The sequence below is a fragment of the Eleutherodactylus coqui genome, chromosome 11 (genome assembly GCF_035609145.1).
Source record: "Eleutherodactylus coqui strain aEleCoq1 chromosome 11, aEleCoq1.hap1, whole genome shotgun sequence".
NCBI lineage: Eukaryota > Metazoa > Chordata > Amphibia > Anura > Eleutherodactylidae > Eleutherodactylus > Eleutherodactylus coqui.
In genome coordinates this window covers 117,726,765-117,748,345 of record NC_089847.1, presented here as the reverse complement: position 1 = coordinate 117,748,345, position 21,581 = coordinate 117,726,765, and the positions used below count along the sequence as shown (strand labels likewise).

The 21,581-nt window shown below is 53.2% G+C and overlaps 1 protein-coding gene across 5 annotated transcripts in view; it reads right to left on the bottom strand.

Annotated features, from left to right (window-relative positions):
* LOC136582377 (cytoskeleton-associated protein 5-A) overlaps positions 1-13,671 on the bottom strand; it is a 59,204-nt gene extending 45,533 nt beyond the window's left edge. For 3 of the 5 annotated variants that reach the window (XM_066583376.1, XM_066583379.1, XM_066583381.1), the window contains exon 1: positions 13,551-13,671. The gene's annotated coding sequence lies outside the window, so the exon portion shown is untranslated. Of the gene's footprint in view, positions 1-373; positions 566-13,550 lie in introns of those variants that run through there. The other 2 variants (XM_066583378.1, XM_066583377.1) reach the window with 2 other exon arrangements.
* Between the last annotated feature and the right edge of the window lie 7,910 nt (positions 13,672-21,581).

Here is a 21,581-nt window from a genome sequence, read left to right as displayed (position 1 = left end):
AGCCATCGAGCGGCGCAATCCAGGGTGCAGACCACAAGTTATCGGCTATGAAAGGCTGGAGGGGTCCTGTATACATATATGGGGGGAAAGGGAATTAACAGAGCCGTTGCCCGTAGCAACCAGTCACTGAGCAGCTCTGCTTTAGTGCTGAGGTAAAGTGAAAGCTATGCTGTGATTGGTTGCTAAGGGCAATAGCAGTCCGTGGGTAGATTATGTAGAAGCCTAGCAACCAATCACAGCGCAGCTTTCACTTCCCGGAGTGCTGTGGTAACCTGTCAGCTGCCCTGTGATTGGTTGCCATGGGTAACAGTTTTATCAATCTCCCCGCTGACTGCTGATCCCGGGTAGGATGTGGATGAAGGACATCACGTACCGCCTCCTTGTACGGCGGCGGCGGCTCCGGTCTAGAGAACTACGACTGCCAGCATCTGCTGGTGGAATCTAGCGGCGCCTCCCGTCCGCCACACACGGTTACCTCTCCTCTCACAAAGGGCTCGGCGGCGGCATCCTCCGGGATCTCACAGCGGAGCAGCCAATGATGTCACGGCCAGACCCGGAGCCCCGCCCTTTCCGGCATCGGGAGCCAATGAGAGCAGAACGGTAGCAGCGCCGGTCCCCGCCCTGTCCGGGGGCAGAAGGCTGCTCGCAGACCGGCTATTATGTATGACGGGCACACCCACCTGCTGGCAGCGCCCCCCCGAGATGTGACGGCCGCATAGGGAACAGCGGCTGTCAGGTGCCGCCCCACCAGTGACGGAGGGGGGCAGTAGTACACACTGCAGGGGTTGTTCACACCCAGCGGAGTCCGTGAAGAAATCCGCATCACGTGCTGCAGATCCACAACTAGATCATTCCAAGGATCTGCTCCCTCGTAGGGAAAATCCGCACGGCCGGTATTGGAGGGGCAAATCAGCCGCAGATGTGCGCCATAATCGCAGATCTTGGCATGGAAGTAGGCGGATCGCGTTGTGGAAAGTCTGCACTGTTTCCCGCCACATGAACGTACCCAAAGGCGCGATCATCTGCGGCGAATTCTGCCCTTAAGCATCATTTTGGCGCTCACGCGGCATTAACCCCGTCAGGTTAGTCACACAGGCGAGCGCCATATTGGGCTGAGAAACCCATCTGGATATGGCGCTCACCAGCGTGCGCTCTGCCCGCAGACGAGAGGCGGTATTCATGTCAGAACGCATCACTTCTGTGAAACTGCGGTCATCAGGCGTGCGGTTCACGAGCGCAGGAGGATCGCAAGCGTGTCCCACTGATGTCAATGGGGAACATCACATCGCACGGCCTGCGGGGGTCCTGCCATGTCTGTAGGGGTCTGCCCGTTGATCCCGCGCAGTGCGGGCGAACACCGCATGCAGATCTGCGTGAAAATCCACATCAAACACATGTGGCTCTTAGAGGCGGAGTCCACCGAGTTTCTCAGTATGAATTGCGCCTCCGAGGATCGGGCTGCTCCGCCGCGGAGGTGCGGACCCACACAAACACTTGTGTTTCTGCAGGTTTCCACGTCGCTTCTGGACACAGAAACCCTCCCGTGATTCCGGCCCTCTGACAGGCGTATCGCGTGCGCCGAAACTGCACCAAAAACAGCGGCAAAGATTTTTGGAAACAGATTTTAGTGGCGGAGTTCATGCAGGAAGATCTGCGGCGGGAGCGCCCCCCGGCGTCACTTGTTGGACACGCAAGAAGCTTCACACGTGGATTTTACAATAATGAAGCCGGTGAGATTTGGTTTCATCCTCAGTAATGTTTTCACTGGAACCTCGCAGCGATATCGCCCATTAGCCTTAATGGGGCCGGCGGCAGCCCCATTGGAAACATAGGGAGTAGATTGCGCTCCCCTGACACAACTGACAGAGGTCTGCGATGCCATCCCATTGAAAACAATGGGCGATATTGCATATTCTTCTTTCTGATGCGAGGTTACAGGGAAACCATTGGTTTCATCCTCGCGCGGTTTCACTCACTATCGCAGGGATATCTTTTAGGCAGTGGCTGTGCGCCCTTAGGGTGGTTTCACATGCGTGAGAAAAATCGTGCGATTTTCGCCTGATGCAAGAGGCAGTAAAAAGCAGATTATGAAACCAGTGATTTTCAGCGGTTTCCTTCCCATCGGCGAGGTTTTCACTGATGTGATGGGCAAAAAAAATACAGGAGGAGTGGACCTGCAGCATAAGCAAACCCGCAATTGCCGTGGGAATGAAAAAAAAAAAAATCATCCAGTGCGCGCCAAACTGGATGTCGGACTCCAGACACCTGTAGAAAGTAACGGTATAAACGCGATGAGGGGCGGCACGGAGGAATGAATCTCCTTACCAGTCGTTTAAATGACAAAATACATTTCTTTAATCGTAGTCCACATGAAAGGCGACGTGTCAACCAAAGTGTCTATGGTCTGCCTGAGAAAGACCATAGACACTTTGGTCGAAACGTCCCTGCGGAGCCTCCTTTTTAATCGCAACACACACACCATGTAGTGACCGGCACGGAGGCTTCCCCTCCGACCTCAGCGTTATTGGGGTGCTGACAGAACGCGCCCGCACAGCTGATCGGTTGGGGTCCTGGGCGACAGCTGATCAACTATTGATGACTACTCATGACAGGTCATCCATAGTATTTAACTGGAAAACCCCTTTAAGGCACAAAACAAGCTGGTCTCTAAGGGACTGAGCTATGGGGAGCGGTGCAGCACACTGTGGACCTTCCTCAGCCCTTCTGTAACTAGGCCAGGCAGGATCTGTCAGCCAGTCACTGGTGACCAGTAGTCGTCCATATCACCGGCAGACATACCACCAACGCCGTGGACTTCAGTGATACAAGAGGAGAAGGTTGCAGGAATGGGGAGCAACAGGCCAGAAATCTAAAACTGCAGTGTAAAGACTAGAGCTAGGCTTTGAAGGAACCAAGCAAGTGTGATTGCCCAGAGGCCCGCACTAGTACATTTGGCCTGAAGGGTTCCTTTAAGAGAATCCGCTGCCACCAGGTAAAGGCTGCCGCTACACAGACAGAAGTTAAAGGAGATGTCCCGCGCCGAAACGGGTTTTTTTTTTTTTAAACCCCCCCCCCGTTCGGCGCGAGACAACCCCGATGCAGGGGTTAAAAAAAACAAACAGCACAGCGCTTACCTGAATCCCGGCGGTCCGGCGTCTTCATACTCACCTGCTGAAGATGGCCGCCGGGATCCTCTGTCTTCATGGACCGCAGGGCTTCTGTGCGGTCCATTGCCGATTCCAGCCTCCTGATTGGCTGGAATCGGCACGTGACGGGGCGGAGCTACACGGAGCCCCATAGAGAAGAGGAGAAGACCCGGACTGCGCAAGCGCGGCTAATTTGGCCATCGGAGGGCGAAAATTAGTCGGCACCATGGAGACGAGGACGCTAGCAACGGAGCAGGTAAGTATAAAACTTTTGATAACTTCTGTATGGCTCATAATTAATGCACAATGTACATTACAAAGTGCATTATTATGGCCATGCAGAAGTGTATAGACCCACTTGCTGCCTCGGGACATCTCCTTTAAAAAGTGGCCAATTTCAACTAAATAGTTCTTTGGGTGAAACAGACCAACTAATGATCGTTTTAGCTGACAGATGTCATCTGGGAAGAAGGTGGACAAGTTTTAATTTCTCATCTGGCTGTTTGTTGCCTGCTGGCACAGAACTCATATGGGCAACTTGTGTGAACTCTAACCGCCAAAATGGGCAGAACTGCATTTGTGTAACAAGTGGTCAGCGGGCGATCAGGTGTTCAGTCAGCAACCTACTTGTGTCTGAGGTGCGGGTCAGCTTAAAGGGACAGTATGCCCTCACACAACTGCTCATATCACGGCCCGTGCGTCTCATCAATCTTGTAAAATACTTGCTTGAAAAAAAAAAGGTTACCACTGAAAATCAAGTTAAAGTGGGGGCCACTAGGGGGTCTCCCCTCCAGCACTTTTTTTCCCCAACTTGAAGCCAAAAAATTAATTTCGGAAAAACATGAAAAACTGGGTGCAAACAGCGGCTTTTGATTAAAGTGTAAGTTGTATTAAAACTCAGGTTTTTTTAAAACTTTATTCTATTGATGGACAGGTTATGAAAAGCAGATTGGCGGGGGCCGGCTGCTCGTGAGTCCCACTGATGAGTCAATTCCTTGTGCTACCATCAGTACAGACACACAGGAAACAAAGTGCTGAGCATGGCGCAGTGGGTACTGGTGTACCATGTCTCCAAGCAGAAGAATGGGTGAAGACAAGCTGCACACCCACAACTTGATTGGCTGGGGCTCCACTGTCATACTTCCCCCAGCAACCTTCTTCCTTTCCAGCTTCAGCGCTGTCAGTCCCTCCCCCGGCGACCTTCTTCCCTGCCGGCATTGGCGCTGTCATTCCCCTACCCTGCATTCCCCCACTGTCGTTGCCCTGGTGCTCTGCCTTCTCCTGTCCCTGCTTTGCCACAGTCGGTCACCCACTGTCAGCCTCCACGCCAGCCTCGCATAATGGTTGCAATATGTGACGGCAGAGAAGAGACTCACTGCGCTGGAGCCAGGAAGGAGACAAGGGACAGCGGCGAATGGGGATGAGTGACACCACGTGGGAGAGGAGATAATGGGCACCCATTCTCTGGCCCAGCCAATCAAATTATGGGCATTGGTTGTGGGTGTGCAGCTTGTCTCCACCCATTCTTCGGGTGGAGACAAAATACACAGTACCGGCAGAGTGGCCCAGGTGGAAAGTGCAGGCGCAGCCGCCATCAAATCCAATGCAATACAGATCTGGGCCACTGCGCTACTTGTAGAGACAGGGGCACCAGAGATCATCCAATTGTCCGGCATCTCGAGCAGTGGATCGACTATTGATTACCTATCCTTAGGATAGGTCATCAATAGTACAAATTGACAAAGCCCCTTTACATCTCCGTGGGACCTCCGTTGGAGTCAGATGTAGTGCAGCCTTTGGTAATCTCAGGGTATTATGGATCAGCAGTGAAGATCTCTGTAGTCTGTACCAAATACAGCACAATAGGAGGCATTAGGCCACAATACTAGGAGGAAGCCGGACCGCTACCTTTACACAAGCAGATAGTCGCCCAGATAAACGATTTTGGGCGATAGTCAGCCCATGTACACTCGGCTCCCAACAGGGCGCTGCGCCAGAAGTTTCTAGTTATTCCATTTCAGCTCACTGAAAAAGAACGACTAATGGGCACTGTAGTGTAAAAATAAGAGACTGTGATATTTAAGTCCCCCACTGGGTCAAAAATAAATACATAAGTCAAACCTCGCCTTCCCCTTTATCATGCAGATGAAAAGAAAAAAAACAAAACAAAAAACAGTTAAATCACAAATCTGGTATCGCCAAGTTCATAATCAACTAGGGTAACAAGGACATTTAGCCGGCATAGACGTCTCTCACAGCTCACACTCTCGTTCATTTATAATAAGACATTGTAAAGTAAGCCAACTTATATCACCTAAGGCCTCATAGGCACACGGGGCGAATTGAATTTCGGATCCCACGCTTGTCACCGGCGATCCGCTGCTCAATTTGCCCATAGACGTGGTGGAGATTCCTCTGCTCCCCGCACATGTAGGTTGTATTTGTGGACACAATGTGCCGAAAATAAAGTTGCAGCATGCTCGATTTTAGAGCGGGCAACGCATGGGGGGGGGGGCTTCCATTGAAGACAATGGAAGCTGTTCGTCCTGCGGCCCTTCCATAATAAGCACTGCGGAAGGGTCGCGGGATCCGGGTCATCACCTAGCGCCGGCGGCACATCCACAGTACAGAAGAAATGACAGGCAAGCAGGGTCGCCGGCAGCGGGCGTATTCCATGTGGGATTCCCTGCAAGCCGTGTGAGGGTGGTCCTACATGCATACAAAAAAAGGCGAATAGTAGGCGATTAAACCATGATATGAATCAACAAATGGCATCGTTAAAATGTACAACTAATTCTGGAAAAAGAAATAGCTCTCGTAATGTGACAAAGAAAAAAAAAAATAAGTCAAATCCCCATAGTGGCCCTTTAAGGCTTCCCCAATAACACAGCTCGCGCCCGAGGACGACATTTGGTCAATCACAAAGTAAAGTTTGCACGACAACATATCCAGGAGACGGTAATCCCCGGGAGCCGCCCTGTGTAGTTTATAGGCCTGTGCACACAGCAGGAAGAATAGTGGTGAATACGCCCCAATATCTGCCCGCCGCACACCACACCGCCGCAAAAGGGGTTCTGTCATCAGGTTCAAGCTGCCTGAACGAGGAGAGCGTGAACCCGGGAGAGGGATAGCAGTCGCCCCCTGTGGGGTTTCAGTATAAATACACTTTAGAAATATGACTCAAAGCTAAGCTGGCAGGCCAGAGGTGGCCATGGCTGCCTCTCCCCGCACACTAAGTGACAACCCCCCTCCTGTACTCAAGAGAGAGTGGGCACTACATGCAGTGGGCGCAAAGAGGCCGACATGGCCCGCCTCTCAACTGAGCTGGTCCGATCTAACTTCAAGATGTACAGCCTTCGTCAAAAACAAAACAAAAAAAATACCCCACAACATTCCTTCCCCTTTCCCTAGTTGTCGTTTTGCTGCAAAACTCGTCCTGCTGTTCCATCTCAGGCAGATCTGTAAATGATGAGTTGTGGTGATTAGATGAACGGTCTTGTCACCTGAAGCCCTAATACTGGTTCCCCCTTGGCCTATAAGAGGCTCTCGGAGGACCCTTGTGTGCAGTGATCTCCTCTTCTGCTTGTGTAGAGCTTGTTGGCCACTAGACGTCTCTACGACGCAGAAAAGAGATTTCACCCGTTACCAGAGTCTGAGAGGGGCGCATTATTGGGATGTGAGAAGCTGGATGGTCGTATACATGAATTGTCCCCCACCGGCCGTTCTGACCAGACTGTTAGGAGGTGTTGGGACCAGTGGATGTGTGAGGGCACACAAGGTGACCGGGCTCAGGACCCCCGACAGACCACCAGTAGGGAGGACCGTCTAACCAGACTGTTAGGAGGTGTTGGGACCAGTGGATGGGGGGCACACAAGGTGATGGAGCTCAGGACCGCCCCCTACAGACCACCAGTAGAGAGGAGCATCTGACCAGACTGTTAGGAGGTGTTGGGACCAGTGGATGGGGGCACACAAGGTGACCGGGCTCAAGATGCCCGACAGACAGTAGAGAGTTTCATGTAATCTTTGGACAAGCAGTTAGTTAGCCGCCATCCAGAGACAGGTGGCGCCATCATTACACTCCTGTGTCTGTCAGAACCATTTCCAGGCGCTTGGCTAAAGGACATTTGGTCTCACAGCAACCATTACTTGTACGGCCTTTGATTCCCACCGTCGCCTCTGTTTCCAGTGGCGTTGCGAACGATGAAACTGGACGCTATGGAGTGGAATCGGATTGCCTTCACTGATGAATCCAGGTTTAGCTTGGGCGCGGACGACAGCCATGTTCGTGTCTGGAGACTTCGGGGTGAGCTCCTCAATCCTGCCTTTGCTGTAGAGCGGTACACTGCCCCCTGCTGGTGTGATCGTCAGGGCTGCCATTATATATGACAGTCGGTACCCCTAGTAGTGGTAGAGGGACAATGACCGCTCAGCGATATGTTCAGGACCTCCTGCAGCCACATGTGTTCCTCTCATGGCGGCTTTCAGGAGGCAGCAGGATAATGCCCGGCCGCACACACAAGGTGGTCACAGGAGCCCCCCCAACATTGTCACACTTCTGTGGCTGCCCGGTCACCAGATTTAACACCAATAGAACATGTATGGGACCATCTGGGACACCAACTTCCACAGCCTACGAGTGCACGATCCAGAGGCTTAGATACAGCAAATGTGGAGCGATGTGCTGCAGGATACCATACAGAACCTGTATACCTCCATGCCCGCCTGTATCACATCTTGTATCCAAGCTAGAGGTGGTACAACAGGGTACTAGAGCCTCCATGCCCACCCGTATCACATCTTGTATCCTAACTAGAGGCAGTACAACAGGGTACTAGAGCCTCCATGCCCACCTGTATCACATCTTGTATCCAAGCTAGAGGCGGTACAACAGGGTACTAGAGCCTCCATGCCCACCTGTATCACATCTTGTATCCAAGCTAGAGGCGGTACAACAGGGTACTAGAGCCTCCATGCCCACCTGTATCACATCTTGTATCCAAGCTAGAGGCGGTACAACAGGGTACTAGAGCCTCCCTACAAGGGGTCGGTTCTCCACAATATGATCCTTTGACTCCGATATTGTAATCACTTACTTAGATCAACGTTACAATCACACAGAAACGGTCATCCCTCTGACAACCTCTAGGGGAGGGAGCGGCGCTGACAGGGAGTCCATTAATCCTAAAATGCTGCAACATTCCAGTCTTTTAAAAACGTTTTCCTGCACTGTACTAAAAGGTCCGCCCCGCGATAGTGATGAAGTCCTCTGCGTACAAACGCAGGCCCACACCTCACGTTAGCGCTCTCCTGTACTTCCTGCGACTACAGCATCCTAGTGCGTGCGACTTGATGACCGTTATTCGCAGCCTCACCTGATCTCAGCTGTTGTCCGCTACTTATTGGCCACTAGGCATCGGTTTACACCCAACGATGTATCATTTGAGCGTCAGTTCGGTCTCACACAGCCCGTTTACAGCGTCAGCTCGTTCAGAATCGCTGTACAAGTAACGAGCCAACAATGATATTAACCCTTTCCAATCCAATTTGTATCCTGGTTTTCCTAGGGGGTTTACTCCTTTTCTGCCGTTATACAACAGCGCTATCTGCTGGCTAAAGCCAGTACTGCATGAGGTGACATATTAGATAGGCTCCGACAGCAGAGAGGCTGGCAATATACAGTAAGAGAACCCCGACGGATGTCTTCCAACATCGGAGCTGTACAGCCTTAAATCATAATGTCTTAAGACGTCAGACAGAGGATTGGAAAGGGTTAATGCCTGAACGAACAACTAAAGCTTCATTGTGCGCCGTTGGCTGCGTTTAGACTGAATGATTAGCGTTCACTTGCGCTCGTTAGACCGATAATCATTCTGTGTAAAAGGGGTTTTGTCATTAAAAAAACAAAACAAATTACAAGGCAGCAATATGCAAATGCATCCTGGATCTTCTACACAATAGAAGCACCAAACTTTGGGTGAATATGGAACAGGAAACAATACCAGGGGAAGCAAGGGGTTTGTTCTGGATACCCAGGGGTGAAAACGGGAAAGAACTGAGACTGCCTCCCCTCTTAACAAATATTTTAGAAATTTGGGACAGGTTTGGGAAAAGAAAAGGCTTGGTGTCGTGTCCTGGACAACTCACCCCACTTGTAGGAAACCCTGGGCTGCCAATTCCGACAGATGACGGATCGCTAGTAGCTAGGCTAGGGGTCACCACACCATGCATCAGAGATGTGATGGAAAATGGGCATCTCAAAACATTAAAAGACATTCTGGGATCCGGGGGTCCGGTAGCCGGAGTGTGGTTCCAGTACTTGCAGATTCAATGTTACGTTCGATCTCTGGGTACAGTGGCAACACTAAACAAACCATTGACGAGGTTTGAGGAGTTGTGTGTGGCGAAGGTACCACCAATGAAAGAGATCTCCCTCTCATATCGCATACTGCTAGCGGAGGAAACAAAAGACGAAGCAGTAGGGTTCAAGGCACAGTGGGAAAGGGAACTGGGGAGACCAGTTCCAGACGGAGATTGGTCAAAAGCTATGACTCTGACACATAAGATGTCAATCTCGGGTAAAATGCAGGAAATGAACTACAAGTTGCTTTCCCAGTGGTACAAAACACCATCCAAATTAGCCAGAATATATCCTCAGCTATCAAGAAGATGCTGGAGATGCGCAGTAGACGAAGGGAACTTCCTACACATATGGTGGTCGTGCCCTGGGATCAAGAAACTGTGGGAAGATGTTAACAGGCTATACAATGCCCTGACCCATGCCGGGATCACCTTCACTCCGGAAATGGCCCTGCTATCAATATTCCCAGGTTCCATATCAGGAGCAAAGAAGGGCCTACTCAGATTTTTTATCATGGCCTTGAGGCAGGTGATCCCTAGGCTATGGAAGTCGACAACAATCCCAAATAGAATTACCTGGCTGGAAAACTTAGATAGTATAAAACAACTAGAGGAAACCATCGCCAAGGATAACAACAGGCGCCAGAGGTTCTATGCGACGTGGGTGACATGGGTGGCATTCCGATCTTCCGACCGAATTAAGGAATGGCTCCTGAGAGGGGAAATATCTAGATAAAACACTACGGCTCCAGGAAAATATAAAGTATAAGTTGACGGGGGGGGGGGGGGGGGGGGGGCGCACCCACCGGGCGCGTGGGAGATCTTTTTTACCTATCCTTCTTAATCTATATCTCTTACTTTCAAGCTCTAATTTCTGAAGTTCTTTCTCTTCATACAATTATTTGGTTAAGAAAAACTAGTCATTTCTTTTCTATGCAAAGTAAGATATATGAACAAGGTTTTTATGTAACTGTTTACACAAGTTGAAAAAAATGACTAAATAAAATCCGTTTGAACTTAAAAAAAAAAAACAAAAAAAAAAAAAACACACCTATTATAACTAATCTATCTTTGCAATCCTCCTCTATTCCTCCCCAGCCTTCTTCAGCCCCCGGGTCTCTTCACCTCCAGACGGCCGGATCCTCCTCTATTCCTCCCCAGCCTTCTTCAGCCCCCGGGTCTCTTCACCTCCAGACGGCCGGATCCTCCTCTATTCCTCCCCAGCCTTCTTCAGCCCCCGGGTCTCCTCACCTCCAGACGGCCGGATCCTCCTCTATTCCTCCCCAGCCTTCTTCAGCCCCCGGGTCTCTTCACCTCCAGACGGCCGGATCCTCCTCTATTCCTCCCCAGCCTTCTTCAGCCCCCGGGTCTCTTCACCTCCAGACGGCCGGATCCTCCTCTATTCCTCCCCAGCCTTCTTCAGCCCCCGGGTCTCTTCACCTCCAGACGGCCGGATCCTCCTCTATTCCTCCCCAGCCTTCTTCAGCCCCCGGGTCTCCTCACCTCCAGACGGCCGGATCCTCCTCTATTCCTCCCCAGGCAGCCTTCTTCAGTCCCCGGGTCTCCTCACCTCCAGCTGGCCGGATCCTCCTCTATTCCTCCCCAGGCAGCCTTCTTCAGCCCCCGGGTCTCCTCACCTCCAGCTGGCCGGATCCTCCTCTATTCCTCCCCAGGCAGCCTTCTTCAGCCCCCGGGTCTCCTCACCTCCAGCTGGCCGGATCCTCCTCTATTCCTCCCCAGGCAGCCTTCTTCAGCCCCCGGGTCTCCTCACCTCCAGCTGGCCGGATCCTCCTCTATTCCTCCCCAGGCAGCCTTCTTCAGCCCCCGGGTCTCCTCACCTCCAGCTGGCCGGATCCTCCTCTATTCCTCCCCAGGCAGCCTTCTTCAGCCCCCGGGTCTCCTCACCTCCAGCTGGCCGGATCCTCCTCTATTCCTCCCCAGCCTTCTTCAGCCCCCGGGTCCCCTCACCTCCAGACGGCCGGATCCTCCTCTTCTTGTTAGGATGCATCCACACTCTGCACTCTCCTTCCAGCAGGTCGTTGTACCCAGTCACTAGTGACGGTCACTGCCTATAGGGCAGGTAATGCCGATCTATTGCTGAGACTGTGCATGCGCGTTGTCTCGCTGCGAGAGTTCATATACTATTGCAGACAGCGCGCAGTCTCGGCAATGGCTCAGCACTCCCTGCTAGCCTATGAACGCTGTCACTAGTGACGTAGCTTACGTTGACCTGCAGGAAGGAGACTGCAGAGAATGGACGTTTCGTCACCAGAGGAAGAAGAACCGGCCGGCTGGAGGTGAGGTGAGCCGGGGGGCTGCAGGAGATCAGCGGGGAGAAGATGTGGCAAGCAGACTGATGAAGGAGGAATAGGCAAGTATAGAATTTTTTGTTTTCTAAGGCCTCATGTCCACAGGCAAAAAAACAATTAAAATCCGCAGCTGATCACCGGCATGCGGAGCCGCACCCCATAGGGATGCATTGACCACCTGCAGGTAGATAAATACCCGCGGATGGTCAATAAAAGGGAATTTTAAAAAATCTGGAGCATGAAAAAAAATGGACCATGCTCCATTTTCGTGCGGGTCTCCCGCGGGGACGGCTCCTGCAGGCTTCTAGTGAAGCCTATGGAAGCCGTCCGGATCCGCGGGAGACCAAAATCAGAATATACTCATCTGCTCCGGATCTTCACTTCTTCGCGGCTTGATCTTCTCTCTGTCGCGGCCGGATCTTCTTTCTTCGGGCCGGTGGATGTGCCCGGCGCATGAGTGCGGCTGGCGTGCCGAGCACATCTGCCGGGCCGAAGAAAGAAGATCCGGCCGCGACGGAGAGAAGATCAAGCCGCGAAGAAGGAAAGATCCGGAGCGTGCGGAGAGGTGAGTAATTGTTATTTTCAGCGCTCATGTCCGCGGGGCAGGAGGGACCCGCTACAGATTCTCCATGGAGAATCCGTAGCGGGCCTGATTTCCCCGTGGACACGAGGCCTAACGACAGAACCCCTTTAACATGATCATCGCAGCGGTCGCCCGGATAACGCTTAGCTGCGGGCTCGCTCTGAACACCCTAGGGGTGGGGGGTGTTAGGCGGCAGCTGAGATCAGATGCTGCTACAAGTGCTGGTGGTCACAGCGCAGGCGCACCAGGCTGCCACAGCAAGTAGAGGCTAGCGGGCAAGGTGGGCAGACTTTCCACAGCGCAAGATTTCATCCAAGGAAGGAGATACGGCTTTTTAACACTGCGGTGGGGCGTCTGCGCTGCAGCCTCTAAGGCCCCCTGTCCACAGGCGAGCGGGGGAGAAGTGACAGGTCTCTGCGGTGAGCCCATCTGATAGATCGGCATGCCACGATTTGAAGCCCGCGAGCCGAGAACCGCTATGATGCCCCGCTCACGGACGCTGGGCTGCGCGTTTCATGGTGAAGGCTACGGGAAGCGGGCACCGAGGTCCCCGTGGACGGATCATCGCCCGTTGACAGGAGGCCTAACACCCGGCACATCCCGGTACCGATACCCCAGTTTGATGGGTGCCAACACTGAGGTCACATGACCGGGAAACACACTTATTCAAGCCTAACAAAACCGCACATTGCCCCCGGGGGGCGTCAGTCACCCCAATTTGGTGCGATTTAGGCAAATTTGACGTTTAAGACTGCCCCAGAAAAAGGGAATCCCCTAAACGGGTCGGCCTTACGACGGATCCCGCCGGGCTGAACGGGCCGCTGCCCCCTGACGTTTTACTGAAGGAATAAAAATAAAAAAAACCCACAAAAACCACCATCTCTTGTGGTATTTTGTGGCGGAGGGGCTGGTGTCGCCCGGAGCCGGTCAGTCAGACACAACCAGGGGTGTAGAGCAAGAGCCGGCTGACAGCTTCCCTCTAAGGAGCGACACCTGAAGAGCTCGTCATACCGGGGAACACACCGGCCCGCAGCTCACCTGGACGCCTCTTCCCCACAGCCCACCCTATACATGTAGGCCATGTCAGAGCCGCCCCTCCATCCCGCCGGCCGCAGCTCTCACCCCGTCATACTGTCACGACCTGCGCCTCACCTGTTCCTTCACCGCTCCGTGCTCCCTCCGCGAGCTGTCGCGATATCCCCGGCGCTCCGGGCTTCACCAAATCCTCCGCCGTTTGAGGTGCCCGTTTGAACTGTCTCACTGCGCAGTATCCTTAAACCTGATTGGTTCAGAGAGCGACAGCAGCGGCTGCGGTGTGATTGGGCCGTTCGAACGCGATAGGCGGAGCCTGGAGAAGGGCTGTGTGGCGCGCTGCGTGAGCGCTCAGTGCGGTCAGACCGCTGGGATGAGAGGACGGGGCGGCGGGTGAAGGGAGCGGGCTGTATGTGTTATGGTGGGCGGTTAGTACCCAGACTGTGTGAGGTAGCAGCGGCGCTTGTTCTGGCCAACAGCCGGGTGGAAAGCGGACGGACTCCCATTATAGTCAGCGCCGTCCGTTATAATGCATGGGGTGCGAGCGGCGCCGTCCGTTACAATCCATGGGGTGCGAGCGGCGCCGTCCGTTACAATCCATGGGGTGCGTGCGGCGCCGTCCGTTATAATCCATGGGGTGCGAGCGGCGCCGTCCGTTACAATCCATGGGGTGCGTGCGGCGCCGTCCGTTACAATCCATGGGGTGCGTGCGGCGCCGTCCATTATAATCCATGGGGTGCGTGCGGCGCCGTCCGTTATAATCCATGGGGTGCGTGCGGCGCCGTCCGTTATAATCCATGGGGTGCGGGCGGCGCCGTCCGTTATAATCCATGGGGTGCGGGCGGCGCCGTACCTTGTAGTGCGTTCGACATTGCACTGCATACGCGGATTCGCACGCTGCTAGGAGACCAGATAACAAATGGAATAAAGAAAGCAGGAATTTGCGTGCCGCCAATGCAGGACGGTCTGAGGGGGGCCGCTCACCATCCAGCCTGTCCGCAGCCCCCGCTTGTTCTCCGCTCCTCCGCAAGAAAAGGGGTTTTTGTGGCTTATACTACTTCTAACATAAGTAGTATAAACCAGCTGAGCCCAGAGAGCGGCATCCTGCCCTCCGAGGGCCCCCAGAGAGCGGCGTCCTGCCCTCCGAGGGCCCCCAGGGAGCGGCGTCCTGCCCTCCGAGGGCCCCCAGGGAGCGGCGTCCTGCCCTCCGAGGGCCCCCAGGGAGCGGCGTCCTGCCCCCCGAGGGCCCCCAGGGAGCGGCGTCCGGCCCCCCCGAGGGCCCCCAGGGAGCGGCGTCCGGCCCCCCCGAGGGCCCCCAGGGAGCGGCGTCCTGCCCCCCCCGAGGGCCCCCAGGGAGCGGCGTCCTGCCCCCCCCGAGGGCCCCCAGGGAGCGGCGTCCTGCCCCCCCCGAGGGCCCCCAGGGAGCGGCGTCCTGCCCCCCCCGAGGGCCCCCAGAGAGCGGCGTCCTGCCCCCCCCGAGGGCCCCCAGAGAGCGGCGTCCTGCCCCCCCCGAGGGCCCCCAGAGAGCGGCGTCCTGCCCCCCCCGAGGGCCCCCAGAGAGCGGCGTCCTGCCCCCCCCCGAGGGCCCCCAGAGAGCGGCGTCCTGCCCCCCCCCCGAGGGCCCCCAGAGAGCGGCGTCCTGCCCCCCCCCGAGGGCCCCCAGAGAGCGGCGTCCTGCCCCCCCCGAGGGCCCCCAGAGAGCGGCGTCCTGCCCCCCCCGAGGGCCCCCAGAGAGCGGCGTCCTGCCCCCCCCGAGGGCCCCCAGAGAGCGGCGTCCTGCCCCCCCCCGAGGGCCCCCAGAGAGCGGCGTCCTGCCCCCCCCGAGGGCCCCCAGAGAGCGGCGTCCTGCCCCCCCCGAGGGCCCCCAGAGAGCGGCGTCCTGCCCCCCCGAGGGCCCCCAGAGAGCGGCGTCCTGCCCCGAAGGCCCCCCAGAGGGCCGCGTCCTGCCCCGAAGGCCCCCCAGAGGGCCGCGTCCTGCCCCGAAGGCCCCCCAGAGAGCCGCGTCCTGCCCCGAAGGCCCCCCAGAGAGCCGCGTCCTGCCCCGAAGGCCCCCCAGAGAGCCGCGTCCTGCCCCGAAGGCCCCCCAGAGCAGCGCTCACCCGACCGCACAAGAGAATGTCAGCTGGGCGATTGTTCTTCTGCACGGACGATCCGCTGTACATCTGTGCGGAAAACCGTGCGCAATTGGGTTTGGCAGCTCATATGCTGCAGATATACAACCTGGTCGTGTGCGCCCGGCCTTGCTCATGTGTAAGCGTTATTTACAGTGTGGATGGAGGGATGTGTTTGATGTTTGGGGGCTTATGATAAGCTGATGCTGTGAATATACCCTGAGGCCGCTCTCACAGGCGCCGGGCTGCGCTGACATCCGTTTTTGACTGTGTTTTCAGCACAGTTATAAACGCAGCCAAGCAAGCTGATAATGCCAGAACTGTAACCGCGGTAACCGCCCCATTCATTCCGGTAACCGCCCTATTCATTCCGGTAACCGCCCCATTCATTGCAGCGGACAAAGCATCGCGTTTTAAAACGCAGAAACGCATAAAAAAAGAACAAACAGCGCTTGAAAACCGCTGCGTTTTAACGCTTGTCTGAGAAACCCCGTTGGAATCAATGGTAATGATTTAGCAACGCAGAAAAAAAACACCCGTGTGAGAGCGGCCTAACGCCGAATGCACACGGGCGGATTTGCATGGCGGAATCTGGAGCGGGCATCCACCACCGGATTCCGCAGCAAATACCGCCAATAGAATGCTAAGGAAAAAACGTGTTTTCCTGCTCACGAGCGGAAATCAATTGCGATTTTCCACTGGCGGGGGGGGGGGGGGGGGGGGGTGTGGATCGCAGCATGCTCCATTCTGTGTGGCTTTAGTGCGGACAGCCTCCATTGAAGTCAATGGAGGCCGTCCAACCCGTGGCCGTGGGATCCGCGTCATCGCCGCACTATCTGTACAGGTAATGTGCACCAGCAGGCACATCCGCAGTACAGAGCAGCAGCATCCGGACAGGTACGCAGGGGGCACCGGGTCGGATTCCACTGTGGGATCTCGGATGCAGGTACGCAGGGGGCACCGGGTCGGATTCCACTGTGGGATCTTGCATGCAGGTACGCAGGGGGCACCGGGTCGGATTCCACTGTGGGATCTCGCATGCAGGTACGCAGGGGGCACCGGGTCGGATTCCACTGTGGGATCTCGCATGCAGGTACGCAGGGGGCACCGGGTCGGATTCCACTGTGGGATCTCGCATGCAGGTACGCAGGGGGCACCGGGTCGGATTCCACTGTGGGATCTCGCATGCAGGTACGCAGGGGGCACCAGGTCGGATTCCACTGTGGGATCTCGCATGCAGGTACGCAGGGGGCACCGGGTCGGATTCCACTGTGGGATCTCGCATGCAGGGGGCACCGGGTCGGATTCCACTGTGGGATATCGCATGCGGAATCTGACCCGGCCGTGTGCATTCGGCCTATGACTAGTGGCACATGGGTGTTAAAATTGCGCGAAGCGAGAGTAAGCAGAATTACAAAACCAATGATTTTTAGTGGTTTCCTTCACATCTGTGATGTTTTCACTCTTGCGATGCTGCACGCTCTATCGTGCTGCGATTCTTTATTTTTTTATTCGTTTTTTTGAATCTCCCGTGTTTCCCTATGGAGCCTATTTTTTTTATCGCATCGTAACGCACAAGCTGGCGACTTTCGTGCGATATGATGCATTAACGTTAGAAAGTCCTATTCACTTTCGCAATAAAAAAAAAGGGGGGATTTTATCGCGGGCCGCGGCAATGCCAGATTATTCTAAAAAAAAAAAATACTGCTGACGCTCAAAAATAGCGGGAACAATGATGTGATTTTCCCGCTGCGATCGCCAGTTGTGAAGCCACGATACGCAGAAAACCCAAACAAATGAGCGCCATTCTTTTGAATGGACTTATTCACATGAGCGATGCTGTGAGAATAAAAATCGTGCCATGTTGTATCTTTGGGCGTTCCTTCGGAATGCCTCGCCCAGCGCTTTCAATGGTACCTTAAAGGACATCGCATATGGGGCACTGTGAGGTTGCCCATAGAAATAAATGGGCAACGCCTGCAGATCACAATTTTACAGATGTGAGGCGTTTTTGAATGAAAGGCACTTTGCATTGATGTGGCAGCTAGACTCATTTTTCTATCCAGCCGTTACTCAGACGCCTCTGCATTATGCCAGTCACTGCACTGGCTGCCCATTCACTGCAGAACTAAATTTAAACTCCTCTACCTCACCCACAAAGCTCTGCATGGTGCCGCGCCACCATACATCGCCTCCCTACTGTCAGTACACCACCCAGCCCGCTCACTCCGATCGGCTAACACCCTCAGACTAAACACCCCTGTAATACGAACCTCTCATGCTCGCCTACAGGACTTCACCAGAGCAGCACCCATCCTCTGGAATGTTCTACCGAGTCCGACCCGCATTCCATGCACAATTAATATTGTATATGGGCTGCAGGTACCGGCATCATCACCCTTTGCAATCCAATTTTGGATTCATGGTTTCCTAGAGGGCTTTCTATTTGTGCCATTATACAATGGCGCCATCTGCTGGCTAGAGCCAGTACTGCGGTATTGGACATGCTGGAGAGTTCTGGAACTGTGTTTTGGCTGGAATACGTCCAGCCGCTGCACGGGCTCCTATGGGAGCCACCTGAAGTTAGGGGTTTGACAGGGAAAACTCAGAAGACTCTGACAGAACACTACCTTCACCGGCAGTCCCAGACTTCAGAACACACGGGTGTGTATGACAAACGATTGTGTACCTCTGCACTAGGCCTTAACAGACTAGACTTGCTCGCTCTCTCTTTGGGGCTCCCTTACAATTGGAACTGAAAATACGCATTCCAGGAGAACCTCTCCTCTTCTTCCATCTTCAACACATGAGGGCTGAAGGTGCCTCTGTATTCTCTCTTTGGTAGGACTCAAAATGGAAGACCTCTTCCCGCTCTCAAGCGGTCACATTTATACCTCTCATATCATGTGACAGGATAGAATTGATACACAGACAGTCAGCTCATATGTTGCAGACATTAACCCATCACACGCTGCAGCTGAGTAATACACACAACAGAATGACATTACGGAGGGGGCACTACAATTGCTGGCAGGTGTTAGGTAACTGTCAAATTCACAGTAGCCTGCAGGCTTTACCGCCTACGCTGCCCTATGTGAAAGGGCCCAAAGAGGGTTCCTTGATCTGGATGATGCCAGTTTTTCAGTCACATTGGTCTTTCCAGTCATTTTCTTCATTAGTCAAATCATCTACTGCCAGAGCCGATAACAAGGAACCCATTTGACTAGCCGTTGTTTGCTTGGCTGCAGTAATGTCACCGCAGGACATATAGACCAACCCTATAATGCAGCTGACTACACATTCCCTTTAAGTCCAGAAGTCATAAACCTTTTCTCCATCCATTTCTGATTCTATGATTGTCATAAATAAAATAGCAGCCGCCACAATTCGCACAGCGGTTCCTGCCAAGTATTCTCAGTATGCAGCAATAAGTGCAGAGGAGTGATGTATTACGTCCTTAAGCTGGGTTCACATGGGGCGGAATTGCCGTAGAGTTTCTGTGCAGACTTTCCACCGGCAATCCTAAGCCTGAGTCTAACCAGCAAGGTGGACAAGATTTACAAAAATCTCATCCACGCTGCGGAGAAGCCGTTGTGGCCAAGCTGTGCTGAGACTGACTGCCGTGTAGAAGTCAAAGCCACCGCATGTCAATTGTATTGCCGTTTCTGCGGCGGCCTCTCTCCTCTCTATGGAGAGAGATAGCCGCAGTAAAATGCAGCCGGCAAAGCTGCTTCAAAATCGGTGCTGAACGGTGCAGGTTTTAAAGCTGCATTTCTGACGCATAAATCTCGCAGTATTTCCGTGCGGACCCGCTGCAGTCATACCATGGGATTGCCACATGATTTCGGTGCCGTGTGATTGCAGACTAAAAAGGGGCTGTCGCACTGGAACAGCCTATATCCATGGATGCCCTAGTTACGGTGGACGAGTTTGCCCCCATAGGTCTTATGACATCATGGTGGGGGGGGGGGCATCATGGGGGGGGGGGGGGGGAGGGGAGGAATATAGGCTTTAAAAAGTTACAAAAAGTAAAATTACATAATAAAAGTGTGAAAATGAAACAGCTGACACCAACCTAAACCATCAGCATTAGCACTTTAAAATCCGGAGTCTACAAATAATATATCAATGTCAAACAAAATTTTTTTTAGCTTTTGATCACTAACTAAAAAAAAAGAATTAAGATATATCCCTATGTTATAGCCATGTGTTATGGGGGAAAAACACTGCAAAAATAAAGCGTTGGTAGCTAAAGAAGGAAAAACAAATAGGATAGTAAATCCATGGCTAAAATCCCTGAAAAGCGTCTGGGCCTTAAGTGGTTAAAGGCGAGGTGTAGACTTAGGGCGCCTTCACACTTGCGATCGCAATATCGCTGCATTTTTTTACCGCGAATATCAATAGGACTTTCTAATGTTAAAAACGCATCGTGCAAAAACAAAAGTCCTATTGACATTTGTGTAAACAAAAGCGCAGCAAGTGCGATTGCAAGTGTGAAGGCGCCCTTAGGGCTCCTTTCCACTGGCGAGATAATCGTGCATTTTCAGTGCGATGCGAGAGTGCGAGCTCTCGCAGGAGAGTCCCACACATGTTATTCTATGACCACCTTTCCACTAGCGATGTTTAAGGGCAAGCTGTGATGCGAGGATTATTTATAAAAATAAAAAAAAAAGCAGCAGGGGGATTGTTTCAGCGATTTGCGTTTTTCTTTCGCCCATACAGTGCAGTGGCAAAACAGATTCTCGCATCGCAAAAACTTTCGATTTTGCAGCAATGCAATTTTAACATTGCGATTTTCGCTATTGCCAGTGGAAAGGCCCCCTTACTGTGCGCTCAAGAGACTCAGGTGCAACTTGGCTCAGACGGCCAGCACACTGACATGCATTTGTACGTATAAATTCTCTTCTGTGATGCGGTTTTCATGCCCAGCCCATATACGGTGTCCCTTTCTGCAGGGGTGGAGGGGGCACTGAGCTCTCGCCCCCTCGTCACTGTTTGCAATGGGAGGGATGGGTGCGGAGCCAAGTTCCACCCCCTCCTACTGCAAATAGTGGTAAGGGGGTGGGAGCTCAGTGCACTGTTCGCAGCCCGCCTCCTCCCCTGCAGAAAGGGACACCGTATATCGGCCAGGCGTGAAAACCCAGCCAATATACGGACGTGTAAATAAGCCCTTATGGTCCAAATAGCATTTTCTCGATTGATCTTTCATAGACCTCAGTAGAAAACATTGTCTGGTCACCAAAAGGCAATCCAAGGGACACCCCCTTTGGTAACAGTAACAATACCCATGTTGGTTTTTTAGAAAGTTTCCATGTGTAACTAATTGTAAACAATTTTCCATAAATCAGTAGTACGAAGTGAAGAAACGCCGTAATATATCTCACTACAGAAGAGGCATTTCTCTGTAAGCTTTTGAACTTTCTCTTCGATTATAAACCATTCTTCAAACTTCAGAAGTCAAAACTGGAGTTAAGATACAGTATATCATCTGTTTCAGTTGGCTTCACACTCCGGCACATTCTCAGTCTCCGACTACATGGCAGCTCTGACCACGACTCGTTGCGCAGCATTGCTGTGTTTCATCACAACCCGATGTAAATGAATACAATCGCATTGCGACTCACAAGTTTCAGTGTTCGCAGCCAAACAACTGCAAGAAATCTAAACCTGCTACATTTCTTGCGCTCATCAGGTCGCAGCAACTTGTGAGGCTGAGGGGCGTACAACAGGACTGCCATGTTTGGCTGCTCGATGTGTCATAGCCAAACTCACTGTGTAGCCCCAGCCTACAGATTATGTGTCAGGAGTCTTCTCCTCAGGCCGGTGACACATCAGCCGATTAGGACCACATTTATGTGTCCCCAATACGGTTGTGTTCCAGCCTGACCAGGACTCAGAGCATCATAGGAATCCGTATTATGGACACATAAATGCGTCATAATCGGCTGACGTGTCTCCGTCCTTCAAGGGGTTTTCCAGGTATAAATGTGCATTTGCTGCAGTACATGCAACGTTGTTCATCCTCCCTTTTATATGGATG